We start from the raw sequence: 27,105 nt of genomic DNA on the forward strand, positions 1-27,105 counted from the left end.
GCTAGCAGAATGCTTGGTTGCATAGGGAGAGGTATTAGCAGTAGGAAGAGGGAAGTGCAGAGTACTGGATACAGTACTGGAGACCATATCTTCAGAAGGATATGGATACCTTAGAGAGAGTTCAAAGAAGGGCTATTAAACTGGTTCATGGATTGCAGGGTAAAATTCACCAGGAAAGGTGAAAGGATCTTGACAGGTATAGCTTGGTGAAAAGATGATAAAAACATTTTAAATACATAAAGGGAAACAACACAGTAAAAGTGGAGACTATATTTAAAAGAAGGAAAACTACCATAACAAGAGGACATAGTCTCAAAAATAGAGGGACAAAGGTTTAAAAATGATATCAGGAAGCATTACATTACTGAGAGGGTAGTGGATACATGGAATAGCCTTCCAACTGTAGTGGTAGAGGTTAACTCAGTAGAAGTGTTTAGGCATGCGTGGGATAGGCATAAGGCTAAGCACTTGCTGCTAGTAACAGATCTAGAATTAATATACTATAATGCCCGAAGTCTCAATTCCTATGCATATGCAATAATAAAATATCTGGGCTTACAACAAAAATTATGTTAGTCAGTCTTTAAACTTGGCTTATTCATTTGTTCAAGAAATCTTGGTTTATTAGAACTTTCTTTTAGTAAATGTTCTTTAAGATAACCCTTCTTTCAGCATGTTATCAATCTTTGTACACAAAGCTAAAACACACTTGTTACTTATACGTGAAACGATAGACATATATATTCTATCTACATATTAACCATTACTTGTCACAGACACTTTCCTGATATAGGGAAACTAATAGTAGGATAATTTTAGTAATTGTAACTTTTTTGTTCATAATATATGGGAATTAAGGAAGACAGCATGTCTTTAAGATAGGATGAGCATGACACAATACACGGGCGGATATGACCTCACTGATATGGTAAGGGCAGAGTGAGGGCAGGAGGAGGCGTGGGTACTAAGGACAACCTTCTTTTGTTCTAGGGGCCATTTTCTTTTAGGGCATTTCAGCTGACAAATGAAAGCATTATACATTTAACAGCCCGTGAAGCTTTGAAATAACATGGTGCAAAAAAAAAAAAATAAATAAATAAAATAAAATAAACTCACGGGATGCAGCCAACCTCCCCCATCATTCACCAGCTATTAATCACTCAACACGTCCAAATACATATACAACGCCACGGAACCTGCTGGCGTCGCACAAATGGCAGCAGCAACAACACACAAACCCTAGAAACCTCACTCCTATGTAAGTAGCAAAATACACAATTAGAATATTTTTCTAGAGTATTTTTCTAGAGTCAGTAGCTTCTGAACAACTCTACGTAACACTGAAGAGACAGACCTGAATCGCAAGCATGCCACCCCCCTCCCTCCTCCCCCCCGAACCTCCGCACACAGAGACCAGAAGCAAGAGAGGGAGGGAGGAGGGGGGGGGAGAGAGGGAGATAAACAAGAGGTGGGGGGGCTGCAAGCATGACATTTTAACCATGTCAGTGCTGGAAAGACAGTTACGTTACAATTATTGCAAAGGCAAAGAGACACAAAAACACAACATTTAATAATACTCTTCAGTGAAACTCAATACAAAACCCCCACCCTCTACCAGGGTAATGGCTAACACAAAATACAAAAACAATTATTATAATATACATACATTCTTAACCCTTTGTGATCTAGTTCTTCCTCAACCCTACCTTCCTGCTGAATAGCATTGCTACTCTGTACCAGTAAGCTTGCTTTCTTCTCTGTCAGTAATCTACCACATGAAGGCACAGCAATTTTACACACTTTAGCAATCTCTATCTTCAACTAGATCACACGCGCTAGCCAGCCCTTATTGGGCTTTTCTAACCCTGTTCCATTCCCCTCCTATACAGGTGTCCCAGATATAGGGGGAAAAGGTTTTAAACAGTGTCTACAATGGTGGACTGACACTCGAGAGGGGTGGGTCTTCCCCAGTGCGTCTTCCCAAAACGTAGACTAGTCACTAATTGGAGGTGAGAAGTGTGTGACCAATCACTTCTCTCACAATAGAAATAGGAGAGGATAGAATAATAATATAGGAAGTATAGAAAAGGTAAAGAGTAAGGAAAAATCCTTAGGGACAGACACAGGAGTTTAAATAACTCCTAATTACACAAACAAAACAACAGTACAATTGAAATACAGTGCATGCATCACAGTTCAAATGAAATCAACAGTAATTCCTTTCCTTTACTCGTGTGCTTACTCCAAAGTCACCTCCCTCAACCTCGTAGTGTCCCCGCTCGGAGAACGACTTTCGTAAGTCTCACTACCAGCGGCCACGGAAAACAACTGACACCGGTCCGAGTTCCGTCAGCCTCCCTCTGCACAGCAGTCCACAAGAATGTGGCCACCTCTATCCTCACTCCCGTAGTGCCCCTATAAAACCCACTTATAAGTCTCACTACCACGTGATGCGGAAAACAAGCAATGCCTACTTGAATCCCCCCAGGAAACAGAGTCCCCTGCCACAAGACTAAGTCCCCTACCACAAATAAACAGAAAACTGGAATTCCACCAGCCCCAGCGCTCAGGGTTGTGGTTACCAAAAGAAAACTGGAATCCCCCCAGCCGAAGTTGAGGTTTACCAAAACTGGAATCCCCCCAGCCGAAGCTGAGGTTTACCAAAACTGGAATCCCCCCAGCCTCAACACTCGGGGCAGTGGTTACCAAACTTGGAATTCCACTAGCCCCAGTACTCGAAACTGTGGGTTACCACGTGCACAATGAGGCTAGCTGGGCTCTCAAAGTGTCACAAGAAGGATCACAGGAAATTATGAGTCTACACAAAATCCACAGTTCCAACAATCCTCTTTTTCCTTACAGCCACAGCCACGAGGCTCCTAAAAGAGGTAAACAGGCAAAGAAGACCCCCAGGAACGCATCCACAGGTCAACCCCCCTTTTTCCCTACAACCACAGCACCGTGGTTCCTAAAAGGAGTAAAACAGGTAACAGAAGACCCCCAGGAACGCATCCACAGGTCCACCCCCCTTTATCCCAAAAGGGGTAAAATACAAACAGATAAACAGACAAACTGAAGACCCAGGCAAGTCCCCTCAGGTCCACCCCCCTTTATCCCAAAAAGGGGAAAACAAGCAAGACAGAACCCCAGGCAAATCCCCTGCAGGTCCACCCCCCCTTTATCTCAAAATGGGGAAACAGGCAAACAATTCAAACACACCCAGGCAACAGATAGACTAAAATGCAGGTAAACAAGTGAGTAACGAGACACCGGGCAAGATATTACCTGTCTTTGATGTCCTCCCGGGAAGCAGTCACAGACACGTGGACGGGTCAATCAAAGGGGCCGGAACATACCGGTGGCTCTGCAGAAGTCTCTACCGTGTACCTGGAGGTGATCAATCTCCTTTCCTACCCCCAGGATTCCCCCGTCCAACCTTGTCTTCCTTAGGACGGCTCACCGGCCAGAGGTCATAGCCCGACGCCCCACGTTGGGCGCCAAATTGATGTGGATTAATTTAGAAATAAACAAATATGTTTAAATGTCTATCTGTTCCTGTCCAAATCTGAGATGATTAAATTGCGTATACGCAGAAGTAAGCTCACACTGACACATGGAGTTCAGGTTAAAAGCACTTCAGAAAATTTAATGCAATCTGGTTGGAAAACAGTTGTGCAGATCTTTTTAAAAGCAAAATGACATCATCATTGGTTATCAGATAATAACAAATAAACATCATTAATTGGATTAAACATTATGTGACTAACTTCGTGTCCACCCACCAAGAGGTGGTATTATTTTGGACACGGGTGGGGACAAGGGGGTCTTGAGCGTCATTTTACACGGTCGGTGATGTCAGATCTCGTGGTCAGGTGCAAGGTCTCTTATGAATAGAACATTTCATTACTACAGTGTTCTCATGGCCTTCAATTTATACTATGTTGCGAGTTAGGGGAAATTCAGCAGTTCCTGGGTTAGTCATATCTTTATGGAAAAATACAGTCTTTGTCTATTGTGTTAGATGTGCTGAGCAATTCTGTCATGTAATGTAGTTTTCATATGGAGAAGTCAGGTTATGAGGACAAAATGGAGGATTTGTCACAGCATCAGGTTAAAATGGAGTTAGTGCAATAATTCAATACAAGTACAATAAAGATTTTTTAATAATTCTACATCATTACTTTCTAAAAAATGTCACCATAATCAGATTTCCTTTTTCCCTATATGAAATTAATATCATCAAATTTTGTTTTTCAGTTTAGATTTTCGCTTTTCCATTAAAAGGGCTTGGCTTTTCAAATGAAAAAATGTCACGGGACAAATACACAAAGCGAATCAAATGATCTGTGTGTACCCGAAGGTTAAGAGGGTGTTCAGGAGGAGTGAGCGCAGTAGTTGGGAGAGAGTCTGATAGAGAAAAAACTATATTTTAGTGTCAAAGTATGGTCCTTCCAACTGATATTCAATTACATATCATTTAATAGGATTACAATTTGTATACAATAGACGAATCTTGTAGCACAGCCATCTTTTTATTTTGACAGCTATTGCCATGCTACGATATGCTCAGGAGTCCACAGACAATAACTAAACCTCTGCAAATATTTTTTTTATTTTCTTGCAAGTGGAAGCAGTAGACCTTATATAACTAGAAATTGAAGAATATTTTATACTGGCAAGATGATGTATTTAAACAACTTGGAGGTCCGTACCTACTAAGCCTTACAGTAATGTACTTTGTATATGGGAAAACAGCGGGGGTAGGAGATAAAAGACTCCTTACTGACTAAATATCGGTACTTATGCAGAGTAATCAAATGACAACTGTCTTTATTGGATCCTTAATCGCATAGTTTGCCGATAAACAGTCTCCCTTTATCGGTAGCTATTTGCCTAGCCAATAATTAAATAGTGTTTGTTGCTATGGTCTGGTTACCAAGAACAAACATCAATTTCCCATGGAGACACATTTGGCAGAAATAGAAAACGCAAAGGGTAAAAAGCCAGAGTATTGGCTCAATACAGTGTTGCAATCGTCAACAGTGATGCAACTAAAGTAACTCCTTAAAGCGGCACTGTCATGCCGAATTCCGTTTTTTTTTTAACCCCCCTCCCGCCTCAACTACATCCAATCGACCCCCTAGTCATCCCCAAATGCCCCTATGCCCCCCACATTACCTATTTTTTATTCTTTATTTTCTGCCCGATCTTTATTCAGGGCGCCGCCATCTTTGTGTGGGTAGGTGAAGTCCCTGTGGGACACGTCATCTGCCCACACTAGATAGCCCTGAGATTCCCGCACATGCCCAGTGAAACACCTGGACATGCGAACGGGAATTTCACCTATTCATTCATTCATCAGACAGACGAATGAATGAATAGAAAAAATCAGACGAACAAACTAACACTGTGTATCAGTGTTAGTTTGTTCGTTCAGTTTATTACAAGGAGGGAGCTACCGGCGTGCAGCTCCCTCCTTGTAATATGTAACTATAGAAGCGGCAGGGAGCAGAGCTCCCCACCACTTCATAAGCCCCCCAGGTCCCCCCCTCACTCTATGGGGGTCAATATGACCCCCATAATAGCACAAGGGAGATTAAAATCTCCCCAATGCCCCTACTCGCTATATCGCGAGTAGGGGCATGTCCACTAAACAGTGAGCAGCCTGTGGCTGCTCACTGTAAAAAAAAAAAAAAAAAAAAAAAAAAAAAGGGTAATAAGGGGGGGGACGGGGGGCCTACTGTCCTCCCCCGCCGGCCCCCACCCCTGGACGGCGGGTGGGGGCCATAATGGGAATGAGGGGGGACCTACTGTCCTCCCCTCAGGCCCCCACCCCTGGGCGGCGGGTGGGGGCCATAATAGTAATAAGGGGGGGGGGATCTACTGTCCTCCCCCCCCCCCGGCCCCCACCCCTGGACGGCGGGTGGGGGCCATAATGGGAATGAGGGGGGACCTACTGTCCTCCCCTCAGGCCCCCACCCCTGGGCGGCGGGTGGGGGCCATAATAGTAATAAGGGGGGGGGGACCTACTGTCCTCCACCCCCCGGCCCCCACCCCTGGGCGGCGGGTGGGGGCCCTAATGGAAAAAAGGGGGGGGGGACCTACTGTCCTCCCCCCCGGCCCCCACCCCTGGGCGGCGGGTGGGGGCCATAATAGTAATAAGGGGGGGGGGGGGGGATCTACTGTCCTTCCCCCCCCCCGGCCCCCACCCCTGGGCGGCGGGTGGGGGCCATAACGATAATGGGGGGGGGGACCTACTGTCCTCCCCCCGCCCCCACCCCTGGGCGGCGGGTGGGGGCACTAAGTAAATCCCCCCCCCCCCATCAAGGTGACTAGGGGTGCCCAAGCCCCTAGTCACCCACCCCCCACCCAAATAAAAAATGCCCCTACCTACCCCCCTCACCCTAAAAAATAGTGAGGGGGGAATAAAATTGCTAACCTGTAAAGTAAAATTAAACTTACCATTCGACGTCTTCTTTTTTCTAAAATCTTCATTTTTCAGCCCCAAAAAAGGCCAAATAAAAAACCATCATAGCCGTCGAACTAAAAATAAAATAAAAAACCCGAGCGCAAAAAAAAAAACCAGACGAAAAAGAAAAAACCCGAGCGCACAAAAAAATAATCCATCTTCACCCATGGAGGGCTCCGCGCAGACTGAGCTCCGCAGGGCGGGGCAAGGCTTATAAAGCCTTGCCCCGCCCTGCAATTAGCCTAAGAACACTCTGATTGGTGGGTTTAAGCCAATCAGAGTGCTCTTTGTCATTTTACAAGCGTGGGAAAGTTCTTTGGAATTTTCCCACGCTTGTAAAATGTCACAGAGCACTGTGATTGGATGGCTTGAAATCCATCCAATCACAGTGCTCTGTGTCATTTTACAAGCGTGGGAAAGTTCTTTGGAATTTTCCCACGCTTGTAAAATGACACAGAGCACTGTGATTGGATGGATTTCAAGCCATCCAATCACAGTGCTCTGTGTCATTTTACAAGCGTGGGAAAGTTCCAAAGAACTTTTCCACGCTTGTAAAATGACACAGAGCACTGTGATTGGATGGATTTCAAGCCATCCAATCACAGTGCTCTGTGTCATTTTATAAGCGTGGGAAAATTCCAAAGAACTTTCCCACGCTTGTAAAATGACAAAGAGCACTCTGATTGGCTTAAACCCACCAATCAGAGTGTTCTTAGGCTAATTGCAGGGCGGGGCAAGGCTTTATAAGCCTTGCCCCGCCCTGCGGAGCTCAGTCTGCGCGGAGCCCTCCATGGGTGAAGATGGATTATTTTTTTGTGCGCTCGGGTTTTTTCTTTTTCGTCGGGTTTTTTTTTTTTGCGCTCGGGTTTTTTATTTTATTTTTAGTTCGACGGCTATGATGGTTTTTTATTTGGCCTTTTTTGGGGCTGAAAAATGAAGATTTTAGAAAAAAGAAGACGTCGAATGGTAAGTTTAATTTTACTTTACAGGTTAGCAATTTTATTCCCCCCTCACTATTTTTTAGGGTGAGGGGGGTAGGTAGGGGCATTTTTTATTTGGGTGGGGGGTGGGTGACTAGGGGCTTGGGCACCCCTAGTCACCTTGATGGGGGGGGGGGGGGAATTTACTTAGTGCCCCCACCCGCCGCCCAGGGGTGGGGGCGGGGGGAGGACAGTAGGTCCCCCCCCCATTATCGTTATGGCCCCCACCCGCCGCCCAGGGGTGGGGGCCGGGGGGGGGGGAGGACAGTAGATCCCCCCCCCCTTATTACTATTATGGCCCCCACCCGCCGCCCAGGGGTGGGGGCCGGGGGGGAGGACAGTAGGTCCCCCCCCCCTTTTTTCCATTAGGGCCCCCACCCGCCGCCCAGGGGTGGGGGCCGGGGGCTGGAGGACAGTAGGCCCCCCCCCTTATTACTATTATGGCCCCCACCCGCCGCCCAGGGGTGGGGGCCGGGGGGGGGAGGACAGTAGGTCCCCCCCCCTATTACTATTATGGCCCCCACCCGCCGCCCAGGGGTGGGGGCCGGGGGGTGGAGGACAGTAGGTCCCCCCCCCCTTATTACTATTATGGCCCCCACCCGCCGCCCAGGGGTGGGGGCCGGGGGGGAGGACAGTAGGTCCCCCCCCCCCCTATTACTATTATGGCCCCCACCCGCCGCCCAGGGGTGGGGGCCGGGGGGTGGAGGACAGTAGGTCCCCCCCCCCCCTTATTACTATTATGGCCCCCACCCGCCGCCCAGGGGTGGGGGCCGGGGGGGAGGACAGTAGGTCCCCCCCCCCCTTTATTACTATTATGGCCCCCACCCGCCGCCCAGGGGTGGGGGCCGGGGGGGAGGACAGTAGGTCCCCCCCCCCCTTTATTACTATTATGGCCCCCACCCGCCGGCCAGGGGTGGGGGCCGGGGGGGAGGACAGTAGGTCCCCCCCCCTACTACTATTATGGCCCCCACCCGCCGCCCAGGGGTGGGGGCCGGGGGGGAGGACAGTAGGTCCCCCCCCCTTATTATCTTTATGGCCCCCACCCACCGCTCAGGGGTGGGGGCCGGGGGGGGGGACAATAGGTCTCCCTCCCTTATTTTACTTTACGGCCCCCACCCGTCATTTAGGGGTGGGGGGCAATATTTTTTTTATTTTTTTTCTACAGTGAGCAGCCACAGGCTGCTCACTGCTTACTAGACATGCCCCTACTCGCGGTATAGCGAGTAGGGGCATATTATTTACTAATACCAAGTCATTTTTACTTGGTGTTAGTAAATTTGGCTGAAAGACCAATTTAGGTCTTTCAGCCTTTTAGTAGATAGCTCCCTGATACCGTGGGGATTAGGGAGTTATCTACTAAGCGGCTGCAAGATGCAGCCACAGCAATGAATAGGATCGGAGTTTCATTCATTAGAATGAAATTCCGATCCGAACAAAGTACCGAATTGCATCCTAACAACAATGGAGAAACTCTTCTCATTCTGTTAGGATGCAATTCGGCAGTTTTGCCGGCGTTCTGTCTAAGTGACAGGACTTTCGGCAATACTGACAGGAAGTATTGTGGGAACTGGGAGGAAAGCTAGGGATCATGGGAAAATTGCTCTGACCAGCGGAAATGAAGCACACTTTGCTCCTCCGCTGGTCAGAGCTGGTCAAGCGGAGGAATCCCATAAGACAAAGAGTCCCTACTTTGTCTTATGGTTTTAAAGAAAACTAAAGAAGACAGGAAGAAAAGAATAACAGATCCCGAGAGAGGGGGAGAAGAGGAAGAGATTGAGGAAAGGTAAGTTCGGCATGACAGTGCCGCTTTAAATAGAGAAATATGTTATACTGGCATGATGATACGTTTGACAACTGTGGGGGTCTGTGCCTCCAATACGTCCCGTCAGTAGTGTGATGTGTACATGGGAAGGGGAATGGGAGAGAAAAAGAGGCTCCCCAAATTCTTATACTGGTGCTATGCTAAACAGTCAAATGGCAACTGCCTTTATTAAATCCTTATTAGAAGCATGATATCACCAGTAAAAAAGGTTGCCCCTAGAGCTGGCCAGTAATGGTGCTAATTGCTATAGTAAATTGGCCAGAGGTAGGAGAAAATTCCCATGTAACCATATAGGCAGAAAAAATGGAAAGAATAAAAAAGCAAGGGTGTAATTGAATATAATGTAGCGATCGGTGAGAGAAGGGGAGAAAAGGGGGAGGGAGGGGAGCTACTAAGTAACACCAGGATCCCCTGGAAAAAGGTTTCCCCTTCTTATTGTTCACAAAAAAGCTAATAAACAAATAAACTGTACCCTTGCTTGTAGTTATAGCCAGGAGTATATATTAGTAGTTGGACTATGAAAAGAGACTTGTCTGACTTATAATCCACAGAAAAAAGCTCAACACTAGTCCCTAATATCCTCCAAACACCTTTGAGGGTGTTCTAATCTATAACTGATTCTAATTCAAACGAAAGACTGCCTAATATGCCATCATCTTAACTGGAGGAGCAGCACTGCATACGGTGAAAAAAGAAAAATAACCAACTAAGGGTCTAAATACCCATGGTGCCAGGAGTATATATTAGTAGTTGGACTGTGAAAAGAGACTTGTCTGATTTATAATCCACAGAAAAAAGCTCAACACTAGTCCCTAATATCCTCCAAACACCTTTGAGGGTGTTCTAATCTATAACTGATTCTAATTCAAACGAAAGACTGCCTAATATGCCATCATCTTGCATCGGCATGTCCTGACCTCTCTCACTGATTTTTTCACTTTAGGGACACTTTTCTTTTTTGCACCATGGGTATTTAGACCCTTAGTTGGTTATTTTTCTTTTTTCACCGTATGCAGTGCTGCTCCTCCAGTTAAGATGACGGCATATTAGGCAGTCTTTCGTTTGAATTAGAATCAGTTATAGATTCAAGTTGTAAGTCATTATGGATAGAGATCATGTTATAAAGGGAGTGTAAGTAAACCCTTCGTTCAGTCCTTTGGGGGACAAGGTTTTCAATCGATAAATCCAATAGCACTCCCTTTTCCTAATGTGTTGATCCCAGTTTCCCTTCCTTTGGTCCTGTCTAATCAGTTCGATTCCCTGAAATTTCAAAACTGTAGGGTCTCCACTATGTACATTCTTTACATGTCTAGAGATGGGGGTCTCTATATGTCTGGTGGTTTTGACAGAGTTGATATGTTCAAGGATTCTTCTTCTGAAGGGGCGGAAGGTTTTTCCCACATAAGATATTGAACATTGACAGGTGATCAAATACACTAAGCCTTTTGAGCTACAATTGAAAAAGGAGCGTGTGTCAAAATGCTGGTTTTTGGTGCTGTCGGTGAAGGTTTTTAAATCTTTCTTGATGAATTTACATGCCTTACACCTGCCACATTTATAAGTACCCTTGAGGTTGTTAGATTGCCAATGTGTTGGTGCTGTAGTTCTCTGAAAGTGACTGTGTACTAAAGAGTCTTTGAGATTCTTGCCTCTCCTTGCTACCAGGGCTACCTGTGCCGGGATGATCTCCCTCAGGTGTTCGTCCTGTTTTAGCAGTGGCCAGAATCTATTCATAATCGATCTTACACAGTTCCATCCAGCATCGTAAGTGGCTATACATCTGAGTTGCTTATTGTCTTGTTCCATTAATTTCTTACGTGGAACAGAGTCCTCTCTTATTAGGCTCTCTCTGTCTACTAATAGGGCTCTGTGATAGGCCCTTTTGAGGCATTTGTTGGGATACCCCTTTGTCCTGAACATTGTTCGCAGATCCCTGGCCCTGGTTTTGAAGTCTTCAATATCTGGACAATTACGCCTAAGGCGCAGATATTGTCCAATAGGGATTCCCTTCTTCTGGGGGGCTGGATGGTGACTCTTCCAGTTTAGTAGGCTATTTGTAGCCGTGCTCTTCCTAAATAGATCGCTTTTAATTGTCCCATTTGAGTTAGGGATCAGGGTGAGGTCTAGGAACGTTAAATTAGGGGTTCCCACCTCAGTGGTAAATCTGAGGTTAAGATCATTGATGTTCAGCAAATGTACGAAATCTGAAAACTGATCTTGTGTGCCTGTCCATATAATCACAATGTCATCTATGTATCTTTTCCAATAGTGGATGCATTGGACTAGATGGTTTTGTGGGTGAGCGAACACTATTTTTTCCTCCCACCATCCCAGGTGCAGGTTGGCATATTAGGGCGCACAAGACGTCCCCATCGCTGTTCCCTGCACCTGGTGGTAGTATACCCCATCAAACAGAAAAAAGTTGTGTGTCAGTATGAACTTGAGTAGTTGTGTTGTGAAGTCACTATGCTCATACAGATGTATGCCTCTTTTCCGTAAGAAATAGCTTGTGTGTTCTAGGCCTGAGGAGTGAGGGATAGAACTGTACAGCGACTCCACATCCAAACTACATAGTATAGAATGTGGGGGCATCCGTATCTTAGTTAGCTCTGCCAGGGTCTGTTTGGTGTCTCTCAAGTATGATGGGAGTTGGATAACCAGTGGTTTCAGAATTTGATCAACATAGAAACATAGAAACATAGAATGTGATGGCAGATAAGAACCATTCGGCCCATCTAGTCTGCCCAGTTTTCTAAATACTTTCATTAGTCCCTGGCATTATCTTATAGTTAGGATAGCCTTATGCCTATCCCACGCATGCTTAAACTCCTTTACTGTGTTAACCTCTACCACTTCAGCTGGAAGGCTATTCCATGCATCCACTACCCTCTCAGTAAAGTAATACTTCCTGATATTATTTTTAAACCTTTGTCCCTCTAATTTAAGACTATGTCCTCTTGTTGTGGTAGTTTTTCTTCTTTTAAATATAGTCTCCTCCTTTACTGTGTTGATTCCCTTTATGTATTTAAATGTTTCTATCATATCCCCCCTGTCTCGTCTTTCCTCCAAGCTATACATGTTAAGTTCCTTTAACCTTTCCTGGTAAGTTTTATCCTGCAATCCATGATCCGGTTTAGTAGCCCTTCTTTGAACTCTCTCTAAGGTATCAATATCCTTTTGAAGATATGGTCTCCAGTACTGCGTACAGTACTCCAAGTGAGGTCTCACCAGTGTTCTGTACAATGGCATGAGCACTTCCCTCTTTCTACTGCTAATACCTCTCCCTATACAACCAAGCATTCTGCTAGCATTTCCTGCTGCTCTATTACATTGTCTGCCTACCTTTAAGTCGTCAGAAATAATCACCCCTAAATCCCTTTCCTCACATGTTGAGGTTAGGACTCTATTAAATATTCTGTACTCTGCCCTTGGGTTTTTACGTCCAAGATGCATTATCTTGCACTTATCCACATTAAATGTCAGTTGCCACAACTCTGACCATTTTTCTAGTTTACCTAAATCATTTGCCATTTGGCTTATCCCTCCTGGAACATCAACCCTGTTACATATCTTAGTATCATCCGCAAAAAGACACACCTTACCATCAAGACCTTCTGCAATATCACTAATAAAAATATTAAAGAGAATGGGTCCAAGTACAGATCCCTGAGGTACCCCACTGGTGACAAGCCCAAGCTTCGAATATACTCCATTGACTACAACCCTCTGTTGCCTGTCACTCAGCCACTGCCTTACCCATTCAACAATATTGGAATCCAAACTCAAAGATTGCAGTTTATTGATAAGCCTTCTATGTGCAACAGTGTCAAAAGCCTTACTGAAATCAACGTATATGCTTGCATTTTGAGTTAAATTGTTGTTTCCAGAGACTATTGGTCTCCCTGTTAAGATATCATATTTTTTGTGTATCTTTGGGAGGCTGTAAAAGGTAGAGATGCGTGGACTATCGCCTATAATGAACTCATATTCGTTTTTGGAAATCAATTTTTGATTGAGTCCTTTTTCTAGGATCATTTTTAGTTCTTCCTGAAACTTCTTAGTGGGGTCGTTTTGGATTACTTTATAGGTATTTACGTCCGTCAGTATTTTTTTGGTCATATTGGCATAGTTGATAGTATCCATAATGACCACGTTGCCCCCTTTGTCAGATGATTTAATTGTAATTTCCTTATTATCTCTTAGGGAATCCAAAGCTTACTCTGCATAAGTACCGATATTTAGTCAGTAAGGAGTCTTTTATCTCCTACCCCCGCTGTTTTCCCATATACAAAGTACATCACTGTAAGGCTTAGTAGGTACGGACCTCCAAGTTGTTTAAATACATCATCTTGCCAGTATAAAATATTCAATTTCTACATTTAATCGGGTACATGCCCTTTGGTGGACTGGCACCACCTACTGACCACAACTCCTTGCCTGTCTTTATTCCAATGCCCCCCTCCTTTTTTCCAACTATAGAGGAACTTGGGATTACCAGGCAAGCCATCTATCCCCGACCTTATATAACCCAAAAAAACAGTCACCTTAATATCATTGTGAAATTATAATAAAATATGACAGATGTGTTTAGAGTGCACATATTATTCTTTTCATTGCCTGTACAAGCGCTCATGCGGATAAGACATTTTAAAAAGGGGTGGGTTTCTGTAAACAGGGCCAAAGAGTTTAACTCGTTAAGGTCAAATGATGATCTAAAACGTCATAGCAATGTCTTCTTTAAGGACCCTATTCCAGAATGTAATTATACATTCCATAAAATACTGTAGGGCTGTATAGAGCTACTAATGCTAAATAAACATTCCATTTTGGCTCTGGCTACACAGGAAAAAGATTGTGATGATATCGTTTAGCAATTGGTCCTTAATGGGTTCAAGAAGAATCAGTCTCAGGTGAACACATACAAATTAATTAGTTTGAATCATGGCTGTGTGAGCCAGCTAAAGAGGTTTGTGCATTTGTTTAATTCTCTAGATTTCTGTTTGTGGAACCTCTAAATGTACTGGTGCGCTTTTTGTCCCCCAACTAATTTCCCAAGAATTGTATATACACATTGAAAAATATGTCTTCTGCACTTGCCTAATGATTTATTTTTTTTGCCTCAACTATTGGTCTGCGAAATTTATTAGCTAGAGCCACGTTTCAGCTCTGCATTTGAGCCTTTATCAAGCATACAACAATTCAACTAGTCGCATCTATCATACGCAGAGAACGCAAACTGCAATGACAAAGTTCTAATTGTGAGCACATAGGCCATATGCATAACAAGCATGGTGTGAGCACATAAGACCATGTGCATAAAGTACAAAATGTAATCCTATAGACCATGTGCATAAATGTACAAATGTGAGCACAAATTGCCATATACATAAATTACAGATTGTATATAAGATGAAAATGTGAATATAATCGACCATTATGATCACATACATATCCATATATAAACATATCTACCATTTGCATATATGCAATGTATGAAGAAATCAACTTCCAAGCCTAAAATAAAGCCAAGAGTAAATGAAAGAAAAAAAAATGTGCAAAACCTAGGCAAATGAGGGACATCTAACCGATGAAATAGAACCTCAGTACCATTATATTCTATCGCCTAAGCATAGAATTCAAAGTCCCATCTCACCTTCTCAGATCTCTCTTTGTTGTCTTGTGCCATCTTTAATGCATAGGTCAACCTGCTCGCTTTCTTCATCATTGTCCCTGCTCCCCTTAAACATGCTACTGTTGTCTAAGTCTTCTCCTCTAACTACCATCCCATATTACTGCTCCCTTACTCCTCAAAGCTTCTGGAATTCTTGTCTTTACCCGTCTGGCATGCTTTCTCAGTTTCAACTCTCTCATCAACTTTCTTCCGCCCCCTCCACTCTACTGAGACAGCTCTGATTAAAGTAACTAAAAATCTTATTGTGGCTAAATCCAAAGGCCTCTACTCCGTACTAATTCTTCTAGACCTCTGTGCAGCCTTTCACACAGTTGATCATGTCTTCTTTCTTTACACTCTTCAATCCCTTGGTCTCTGTGACACAGTTCTCTTATGGTTCATGTTCTCTCTCCACCCACGTTCATGTCTCCATCTCTAATAACACCTCCTTTCCTCGTTCTGTCTCTTTTCTTTGTCCTCTTATTTTCTCTTTTTACTGCCTCTCTTGGAAAACATTTGAATTATTTTGGTTTCCGCAACAACCTGTATGCCAATGACACCCTGCTATATCTCTCCTCTCCTGATCTCTATCCCTCTCTCCTAAAATGTGTCACTGGTTGTCTTTCTTCCATCTCCATCTTTCTTCCATGGATTTTCCCAACTTTTGAAACACAATCTCTCTAAAACGAAGCTTCCTATTTTTCCTTCTCATAATACTAATCATCCTCTTTCCATTTGCAAGTTGATGGCAGTGGCATCTCCAGGATTCATATTTAAGGGGGGCCAGTGACAAAAGAAGGGGGGCAATTATAAAACGTGTATGTGTGTATGTATGTATACATACACACATATATACATATACATACACACACAATTGAGAACATGTACAAGTTAACAAAATTCAGATTTCCAGCAACATTGAGAAATATGCTAAAGTCTACCTGCTTTAGAGATACCATTGTGACAATATCTCATGGCGCCAGAATGATTACATAACTATAGTTTAAAAAAAAAAAAAAAATAGTATTTATTTTCAAAATAATTTATAGCAATTTGAATCGAATTTAACTTAACATTTTTATATAAATATTTCACAAATAAAGTGATTTAATTCCTAAACTGCATGTAATGGAGCAGTGAGACTGCAGGGACATGATTTATACACCAAAACTGCTGGATTAAACTAAAATTTGTGCTCTGACCTGCATATGACCTGTATAAAAATTGGTGAATCCTTCACCAACACAAACTAAAATTGCTTGTTTCGATCTTATGCGCACAATAATGTAATCCTTGGTACATACATATCATTTTCTTTAAAAGCTTCAATTAAAGTTCCCGTTACCTACAGTAGTAATGCCACTGTCTAGAGTGTCTGCTCCGCTCACTCAGTCCCTCTGCAAACAGCACTCTCAGGTAGGTAAGGTTTTACACTTTACGTGTGGCCGCACTGCACACAGTCTGCAATCTCAGGTAGGTAAGGTGTCATTGTCACACCAATGCAGTGGGCAGAGAATGTATTGAATTGGGAGGAGGGCAGTATATTTAATTGCGTCAATGGGGGAGAACAATGTATTCAATTGGGGGGAAGGGGCAGTGTATTAAATTGGTGGAAGAGCAATGTATTAAATTGGGGGAGTGTGGGGGGTAGTGTATTAAATTGGGGGGAGGTCAGTGTATTTAATTGGGGGAGTGATGGGGACTGAAGTGTAATAAGTCGGGGGAAGACCGTGTTTAAAATTGGGGGAGTGGGGGCAGTGTATTCAATTGGTGGGATGGCAGTGTATTAAATTGGGGGTGGGGCAGTGTATTGGTGGGATGGGGGCTGTGTATTAAATTGGGGAGAAGGAGCGGAGGCAGTATTTTCGATTAGGGGAGTGGGCAGTGTACTAAATTGGGGAAGGAAGTGGGGGCAGTGTATTGAATTGGGGGGAAGGGAAGGGCGGAGGGGGGCAGTGTATAAGAGTGGAGGGACGGGGTGGGGGGGCAGTGTTTTAGTTTGTATGCTGTTGGGCTGGTATGCAAGTATTTCCAGGGCTGATTTTCATTCCCAGTCCGGCCCTGACTGCTTACTTGAGCTTGCAGTACTTCTTGGCTCCTTTCCTTTGGAAAAGATTCTCCTCTAGTCTTCAACCATTGGAGAAGTCCATTGTAAGCTCTTGAGCAGGTTCCTGATCAACCTACTGTTCCTGTAACATTTTCTAGCTGTCTCATTGTTGGCTTTGACATTCAGTTCACTTGATCTGTGCAAGGAACTTACTAACTTATTGAATATTTAGCTGGTTTTATGATTTTATTCTATTTTCTATTGAGCAAATTAAATTGTTGATGTTCCACAGGTCAATAGTTGAGGCAGGAAAACTGTAAAAGAACCAATAGCGAAGTACAAGGTAGACAACAAATAACCTGTCCTGCAATACTATATACAAACCAAGGAAGTGGCAAAAGGCAAGGATAGTATTTGCGGTTTATTTGTAAAAGTGAAAAGACATAGAATACACTAATAGAACTGACTCAGATTGTAGAGATCCTATAGAGAGAAACATAGATGGACTAGAACCAAGTAGAGCTTAGACTTACTAGGGTGTGGTCTGGATGGTCCCAACATGCAGAAATTAAGTTAAAAACCCAAACTATATTAAACCAGAATACTAAAGCTAATTAGAGTGGCAGGACTGAACAATGGTCAAGAGACAAGCTGGAGTCAGACAACGTAAATACAGCGATAGATAACATACTCTCTGATATCCAGAATAGGGAAACCTTGCCATGGCACAGTATAAGTGCCAAAATGAGCTTAAATACACCTAGGAGGGCAACGATTGGCTGGTTGCGGTCATGTGAAGCAAGAACGTGCGCGCGCGTGCTGCACGGGAAAGCGGGCGCCGTGACAGTTGTTCATTGGCAAAATGGGGATATGCTAATGGCAGGTCACTTATGCAATGGTGGACGGGAGGTCCTGGATTCAGGGTATCCTGATAAAGTAATAAAGACCTATTGTTCAATGCATTATCAGTTGCATCTCCTCCTCCTTTATTGCCAACTTGCAGCATTAAAGGGACATACCAACACCAGTACTACTTTGATGCATTTAATAAGTATTGGCCTCATTAATATGCTGTATTTTTTTGCATAAAATAAACAGAGCCTCATCAGCCATGCCCCCCTCACTCCATATCAAATGTATGGACATAGTTCAGCCACTGACAATACTGAATGATCTAAACAGCATAATGACCTGCATTAGAAGGAGATTACACCCAGGGAGGCATATAGTAAGGATTTCATGTCAGCAGCCAGGTTATGAACGAAAAATACAGCTTTTTGAGGTCAAAATCTATCAAACGTTGAACTGGTGCCTGGAATACCCCTTGAATGAGAAGCACCATGAGTGAGAGTTTGCCCTCAATTACTAGAAGAGATGTAAGTAGATGTACTATGTGATCTTGTTTTTTTCTTTTAGTTGAGTAACCGCTTTAGGTGGTTGGTTACCTATGTATTGAGAATTTAATGACCGTCCTTTCTTCTAGTAAAGAAGGTTAGAGTAATTGTGGATGCAGGGTGGCTGCAAAGGTAATTGCAGTAATAGCTTTGGAATTCTTGTTTAACCATTAGAGACCAATGACATTGGTAGACACTTCCTCTAGACTACAAAATGACAAAGAACCCTTCATGAATTCATCATGTTTTCTTACTCCAATATCTCTAGAAAGTAACGTGTAAATGGTACTATTAGTCGGAAGGGATTGCTGCTTTTTGGGGATCATGCAGTGCCAACATTTCTGAACCCATAAAACACTTACAGATTTAAGATATTTTACTTAGTATGCTCCTAATAAATACAAGGGATGTATTTAATGGTTGTGGCAGTGCCATTGTAATGTTGGCCAATGTAAGCACATATTTATATATTTATGTACTAACTCCGCGCTGAGGCATTCAAAGTAGATCTGACAATATGGCTTGAGGCTTGTTTTATAAAGATAGAATCCCTATGAGATACTTCTCAGAAGATATAAGACAAAGTAGGAAAATAGTGAAACACAAATTTGACAAAACTTAACAAAAGACAGAGTTTCAGACAGCCGTGGGTATCAGGCTAATTCTAAAATGTATCGTGAGCGGTGTTCTATGGATGCCCCTGTAATCTCACAGGATTCTACACAGATCACTTTGGTACTCATGTGCATGTACGAGAGTACAACATTCTCAAGGAGCCTGGAGGGTGTGCGCATGCAATGCAGGGATGTCAACATCAGGGTATTTGCAACATATATGACATCCCTGAATGTTACAGAGCCGCTTTAAGGTGGGCACTAACTGGTAACAGTTTTGTTTACATTTTAAAATGTTTATTTGGTTCTATGTAAAACATTAAGGTGGTTAAGTAGAGGAATATTTTGTTGCAATACTGTAATGCTCGGTTTTGAAAATCTAGAAGATGTATAAGATCATGGGAAATGTGACTAAAGTATAAAGGAGAAAATCTCTGTTTAGTGCTGTGTGTGCTAAAAAACACATACCATGACAGTAGAATCACATAGGGAGTCTTTGGATGCCCTTTGAAAGTCACTAACTCTTTGTCTTGATGTAGATTGTAGAGGATTCCTTGCGATCCTGCAGTAATACTCCAGCTGCACATTGCAGGAGGACACAGAGCTCCAGGACACAGTCACACTCAACATGTCTCCGTAAAATATACAATGGTTTTGACAACTGAACAAACATTTTTTCTGTGTATGTTTTACTAGATGAATGTAAGCATAAATTGTCTGACAGTGTATGTTGCAATGTGTGCGGTATAAAACATATGTATAGTATAGTATAGTATAGTACTTCTGTCTAGCATCTATCCATCTATTGTGAAGGTGAAAGATGAATGATATGGTTATGGCAGGATTTGGTGATCTTATACAATTCATGCAAAATATTGCTAAACTGTGTAGCATACCATCAGTGATTTCTTCAAGGCAAAACATAAGAACACATTATTACAGCGACCCTCTTAATGCCAGCGTTTAATTGTTACCAGTAGAATTAAAGGGACACTATAGTCACCAAAACAACTTTCGCTTAAAGGGACACTATAGTCACCTGAACAACTTTAGCTTAATGAAGCAGTTTTGGTGTATAAAACATGCCCCTGCAGCCTCACTGCTCAATCCTCTGCCATTTAAGAGTTAAATCCCTTTGTTTATGAACCCTGGTCACACCTCCCTGCATGTGACTTGCACAGCCTTCCATAAACACTTCCTGTAAAGAGAGCCCTATTTAGGCTTTCTTTGTTGCAAGTTCTGTTTAATTAAGATTTTCCCCTGCTATGTTAATAGCTTGCTAGACCCTGCAAGAACCTCTTGTATGTGTTTAAAGTTCAATTTAGAGATTGAGATACAATTATTTAAGGTAAATTACATCTGTTTGAAAGTGAAACCAGTTTTGTTTTTCATGCAGGCTCTGTCAATCATAGCCAGGGGAGGTGTGGCTAGGGCTGCATAAACAGAAACAAAGTGATTTAACTCCTAAATGGCAGTGAATTGAGCAGTGAAATTGCAGGGGAATGATCTATACGCTAAAACTGCTTTATTTAGCTAAAGTAATTTAGGTGACTATAGTGTTCATTTAATGAAGCTGTTTTTTTTTATAAAGACTATGCCTTTATAGTCTCAATCTTCAATTATTTGCTATTTAGCAGTTATAGCACTTTTGCCTCTTTTTATGCATCCGTAGACACACCTCCTCTGGCTGTGTGACTGAGTACCCTCTTCTAATCTGACTGACTCCCATTTGGTTTGCATCTTCATACTTAAATAACATTTTTGTTGCCACGGTAACCTTACATTTTAGGGAAATTAGCTTAAAGGGACTCTCCAGTGCCAGGAAAACAATCCATTTTCCTGGCACTGCAGGTCCCCTCTTCCTCCCACCCCCCATCGCATGTTGCTCAAGGGGTTAAAACCCCTTCAGTGACTTACCGGTATCCAGCGCCGATGTCCCTCTGCGCTGGATCATGGTCCGCCCACGCTCCACGCTTTCTATGCTTTCCTATGGGGATTTCTGCGACGCTGGAGGTCCTCACATAGCGTGAGGACGTCCAGCGACGTTACAACACACTTATCGTGTTCTATGAACACGGAAGAGTCCTCTAGTGGCTGTCTAGTAGACAGCCACAAGAGGAGGACTTAACCCTGCAAGGTAAATATTGCAGTTTATGAAAACTGCAATAATTACACTTGCAGGGTTAAGGATGATGGGAGTTGGCACCCAGACCACTCCAATGGGCAGAAGTGGTCTGGGAGCCTGGAGTGTCCCTTTAAATCTCCTACAACGCAGAAATGAGCTCTCAAAGCTCCATGTAAGTCACATCTTGAATGTTTCCATTTTAAGTAAGCACTTATAAGACACAGATGCAGTTTTATCATGCAACGTCTTAAGAAATGTAAATCCCTCATTTAAACGTGTCCATAGGAACTTTTTGGAATCTACAGACACTGGTGTAAGAATTGTTACAAGACAGTACACAGGATTTATACAAAGTACCTATAACAACTAAAGGTATTTTTATTACCCCCCTTTCTGTCACGTTGCTAATAATGTAACATGAAATTGTACAGGATATTGTATTCTGAAAGTAAGCGGTTTCTGATTCAGATATTGTGCTATTATCGGTGTGCACACCTCACATGTTCACTGAACCAGAATCCTTGGCTCAAAAAGTCATTTTCCTCACTAACACATGTGTGCTTGGCTAAGTATAGAAACAAGTCTACTGCACACGTCAGAACTCTAAACCAGTTGGACACAAAGCCCAGGGATATTTTTTTTGTGAAGGAATAGGAAAATTAAATAATCAGAAGGCCTCTTCTCCGTTAACGAATGAACGCATGCAATGCATGAGATCGGGTAGGAGTATCCGTAGGGTTAAGCAGAGTTCACTCTATAATAATGTACATTTCAGTGAAAACCTTCCACTGAACGATAATCTAACTTTCATTTTGTAATTGTACATTAAATCTACAGCACTGAGATTGGAAGGTTGAATACAGAACGATAACTAGCACATTGTATATTGATATACAAAAAGAAGCAGATTATTAATATTATACAACAAGAAGCAGATCATTTATAATGTACATTAATGAGCATGTTATGTGTAATGTACAGGGAGAGTCTAAGTTCGTTGTTCTGTACAAAGTGACAAATTAAGATACAGGCATATTAACTAAAGTGTGAATTCAAAGACAAAATCGCCAAACTGAACACATAACGGACTTGTTCCAGTTTCGCAATGTTGGCTTAAAATGGTCAATTTACTTTGAATTCAAAACAATTCCCACTTACCGGTAAGTAAATCTTAAGGGTATGAAGTGGTTGCATTTTTATTTTTTACTCTACGAATAAATATCTGCTGGTTAGAACAGTGTTAACATCACTGCTAGGTTTGAATCGTGGTCATATGGATGTTAAATAATAAATCAGAAATCTAAAAAACATCTTCTTAAACGATTATTTAATGTAATAGATATTTAAAGTGAAAAATTAAACGGTATGGCACTTCAACTGCAAATTAAAACTTAAATGTGGATATCAAAATGTTGACTTTTAGAGAGATTTGTTTTTTTAAATAATAAACATAACTAAATGATCCCATCATGATTACAGCACTATATATAATGATAAGAGATATTACAGACTAGTCATACCGCTTTGCCTAGATACAAGTGATAAGAGTTCAAGTTCGCAGGATTTTGTACATAGCCCTATATCCCCACTAACACCAAAACAAATTCTTCCAGTACTCTCCCTAACCCTTGCAGCATCAGTTCACCATGTTAATGCAGCACCATTACAATGACACTCAAACATATATAGCTAAACAGCTTTTCGTTGGCCTTATGTACTCTGCATAATCAGTGCCTGGACTCAATTGGCACACAGAATCAGAAAGCTCAAATGAGTATATCAATGTAAAAGTGGAATCTACTCCTAAGATTACACGCTCCAATTGGCTGCTAATAGTACCCCTTGCACAACACCTTTCTAGTTATTGTCACAGAGGGGTTACCATTACCCAATAAATGAGACTCCAAGGTAATCATCTCCATGATGAAACACTGTCAGATCATTACATGGTAGAAATAAATGGATATTTTATTAAAATATTATTACTTTTTGGGGATATTTGTTATAAACATTGCATGTAAAAAAAAAAAGTTCACGTGACAGTGCGGTTTTAACATATTTAATAAAACACACAGCACACAGTGTTCCCCCTTGCGGTGTAATTTCTGAAAACATTAGCCTGTCCTGTAAGCTCCATCGTAGATTGCATGTGGGCGACACAACTCAAAGTTCTGTTCTTATCAACAATTTGTCCAGATGTATCTTTGTATAAAGAATGACTATTTAAACACGTCATAAGAAGTGAGGGGTGTAAACATGTCTTCCTGCTTCCCCCTGACAGATAACCGACCCAGCTGTGCTCTCTAACGCTCAACGTTAAAATCCTTGCTGAACATCCAACCTTGCTTTTGGAATGACCACTCATCTTAAAATGTAAAGATCGAATGGATTTGAAGATAAGTCACCATGGTATGAACCAGATGCCGGGATGTGGTCACAAGCTCCTTGATCTATGCTTTAATCCAGGCTCTGTAAAGAAGTTAAGCCTCTTACAACAGTTATCATAACACATTACATTTTGCTGCAAGATACAGGGCCAGCGTTATACAAGACTTGGGTCACACGTACAGAAAGGAAGAAAACAAACCTTCAAAATGACACTACTTCTCCTATGGTATCCATACACTCCATCCTTATCACGAACCACTTCTCTTTAAGATTCTATGGAAATCATTTCAATATATTCTTTATTACCTTTAGAAGATTCCACAAAATGCTCTCTGCATTGCAAAAATGTAAACACAGTCTTAACGGAACAGACTGGATTGATTGTTCATCAGCATTCAAGGAAGGTCTTCTCATACTGCGGAATTACTAGATTAATGTATACTAATCCTGGGGGGATCTTGTATTCAAGAGATTTGGTTAACCCCATGAGGATATTTTTTTTACTTATTTTATTTTTTTAGTGTCTTTCAGAACTGAACTCTTGGCTTTAATAAATAATAAAACATTTATTTTTCTTTTAACCCCCTCACCCCACCCACCCATGTCAATATGTATAGATATGCAAAGTTTAACCGACTGGAGTAAAAGTATTGGATACCTATCATTATATTACGGTATATGTTAATGTACAGAACAAGCTTTTATCATCTGCACTTCACATCACTAACAATGTGAAGATACCTTCACAAACTGGAATCCCATCCAGATAAAATGACATGGATTCCCGAGAGATTCAGCATGGGATCAGGCACTAAACATGTGACTTATTTCTACAACTACTATGTACAAATATTCTTGTACTCCATGCAGGCACCACCAAATACATTCCCAAACCATCGAGAAGAAATATTATATATTTTGTAAATAGGTTTCTCTTTCTTAACTTAATGGGCAGATCATTATAATCTGGTACTATGCGAGTGATGAAGCTATCCGTGCAAATATTGCCTATATTTGTGTGAATCAACTCAGTGCAGTCTGGGGTCCTAATCTCAGGCAGAGCCGGGATATAAACGTCCCAGTCTGCCCAAGATTAACGGGCTTTAAACTTTGGAGCAGCACATGCCGCTATTTAAATGAATAGGCCATCTTTTTTTTGGTGACCAAGTAAAGGCACACACTGCGGCTGACCGTTCATTTTACTTTGGAGGAACAGGAGGTGACCAAACCATGTGAGCCCCTCGGCAATTTCATACTGATATTTTAATGATGGCAGCTGAAATATCTTCTGAGACTACAACTTCCACTAATCTCAGGCAGCACTAGGACTTTTAATTAGGTTTTCCCCTAACCTCCATACTACATAAATATTAACCAAGATTATCAATAAACATTAACTACAGTAATATAACAAAACATTAACCCCTACAGTACACATCATTAGCCACTATATGAATACTATATAACCCAAATACTAACCTACACTACCTTAACATGTACCCTAACCCAAATATATATAGGGTTAGGTTATATATATAGGGATGGGTTATACTGCCAATACACAGGCCACCCCTTCCAATGGGCAGATAGTGCTTGGGTCAGCCCACCCTCTGCTCCTTTTATCAAGCCATTCAATTTTGGTGGCCCTCTTTTTACAGGTCTACCTGAACGTCTTTTGCGTCACACCACAACTGACTTACACCACCACTACAATAACTCTGCTTATTGACATTGATCACACATATAATAAAAATAAATAAATAAAAGATATAGAATGGAGAATAATGTGTTATGGGGAAATAATCAGGGTTCTGGAGACATTTTTAAACCAGTCACCTTTTTGGTCTTCTGGCTTATTATTGTGTCTCCAGAAACCAGTTTTCCATAACACAAGGTTCACCATTACTTTTGTATTAATTTGCGTGTATTGTCAGTCTATATTCTGTATAATTACCAATGTTCGTTTTTCAGAAATTGTAAAACGTTCTGGATAAGAGCACTACCGTTTTCCCCTGAAAATAAGACCGGGTCTTATATTAATTTTTCCACTGAAAAACGCATTAGGGCTTGTTTTTGGGGGATGTTTTAATTCCGGTGGGAAATGGTAGCAAGCATGTGCAAGACAGCAGGTCTACATTCGGGGGAATTCCCTCGAACATAGACCAGCTCACTCGGGCATGGAATCACGCGAATCTAGATTAGCAAACTAGTGACAAGGGCTTATTTTCAAGGTAGGGCTTATATTACGAGCATGCCCTGAAAATAAGCTGGGGCTTATTTTCCGGGGAGGTATTATTTTCAGGGAAAACCGGTATACAAGAAATGTTAATTTTATAAATGCTAGCCTCTATTATCTCTAGCAGTATTCTAGTGTATTCTAGTGTCCTGCACTTTCATTACTTATTCAAATATCTATCATTGAGAGGATAAAGGGAAGCACAGTGTATGTACCTCTAACGAGGATATGTAGAAGTCCCTCAATTTCCCATGCACATGGTTATGAAGGTAAATCAGGTGAGAGCAACTGATACTTGGGCGAGGGTTATATTTAGTGCACTACATGGAAGCAGCCAAATTGGTCAGTTGGTATGTGTAGGCTACAACTTGAACAAGGAGGGAGGTGACGGGGATTATGTTACCCGGTTGATCAGCCGGTTGAATGTGTCAGGGTGAGCGGCCGGGTGAATGCGACAGGGTGAGCGGCTGGGTGAATGCGACAGGGTGAGCGGCTGGGTGAATGCGACAGGGTGAGCGGCTGGGTGAATGCGACAGGGTGAGCGGCTGGGTGAATGCGACAGGGTGAGCGGCTGGGTGAATGCGACAGGGTAACCGCATGTGACAGGCTGCAACCAGGTGAATGTAACTAAATGAGTGCTGGTGAAAGAAAACAAAACAAAACAAAAAAAGAGCCAGAGGTCACATAATCAACACAATTATTCCAATGCACTATTTAAGAGATGTACCTCTTAACCTGGGAGTGGGAATAGCAGGTTTAACACCTGCTTGAAACATTGGAAAATGAGAATCTGGACTTTACTCACATGGATTGTGAGCCAAAAAATCACCTTTATTCCTTGTAAATACCAATGCGGTTAGAAAAAACAGGGAGCAGCACTGGATCACAGCGCTAATGTGTTTCATTACTTAAAGGAATATTCAAGGCACCATAACCTCATCGATATTAAGTGATGGTGCAAGGAGATTCCTGGCGCTGGCTCATCATAAGAGGTTAAACCATTCTAGAACGATTAAACCCCAAATTCTGTGTTCCAGTGCAGAATCTCCCTCTCTCTCTATCCTTCCATTTTATAAAAAAAATCAGGAAACAGGAAGGCTCTTGCAGAATCGGCCAGCGGTGCCACTAACTAGTTGAGAGTGGTCAGCTGACACACTCAGCCAATCAGTGACTTCCCATTTATAAACCTTACTAAAAAGGTACGGTAGTAATTACACTATCCCCTGTAATATATTTCATTTTAACCTGATGTTTGCAGCTAGTCTAATGTTCTTTCATGAGTTTGTAGCATATACAGAATTTGTATTCACTGGCTGAATCCATCCCATGCTTGGTAAAGGTGTTAATGGGTGTTAGACA

The 27,105-nt window shown here is 42.2% G+C and overlaps 1 protein-coding gene across 4 annotated transcripts in view; it reads right to left on the reverse strand.

The window, feature by feature from the left end:
• Window positions 1-27,105, reverse strand: part of LNX1 (ligand of numb-protein X 1) — a 187,944-nt gene that overhangs the window by 33,661 nt on the left and 127,178 nt on the right. The window lies entirely within an intron of this gene.

The sequence above is a fragment of the Pelobates fuscus genome, chromosome 6 (genome assembly GCF_036172605.1).
Source record: "Pelobates fuscus isolate aPelFus1 chromosome 6, aPelFus1.pri, whole genome shotgun sequence".
In the NCBI taxonomy this organism is placed as follows: Eukaryota; Metazoa; Chordata; class Amphibia; order Anura; family Pelobatidae; genus Pelobates; species Pelobates fuscus.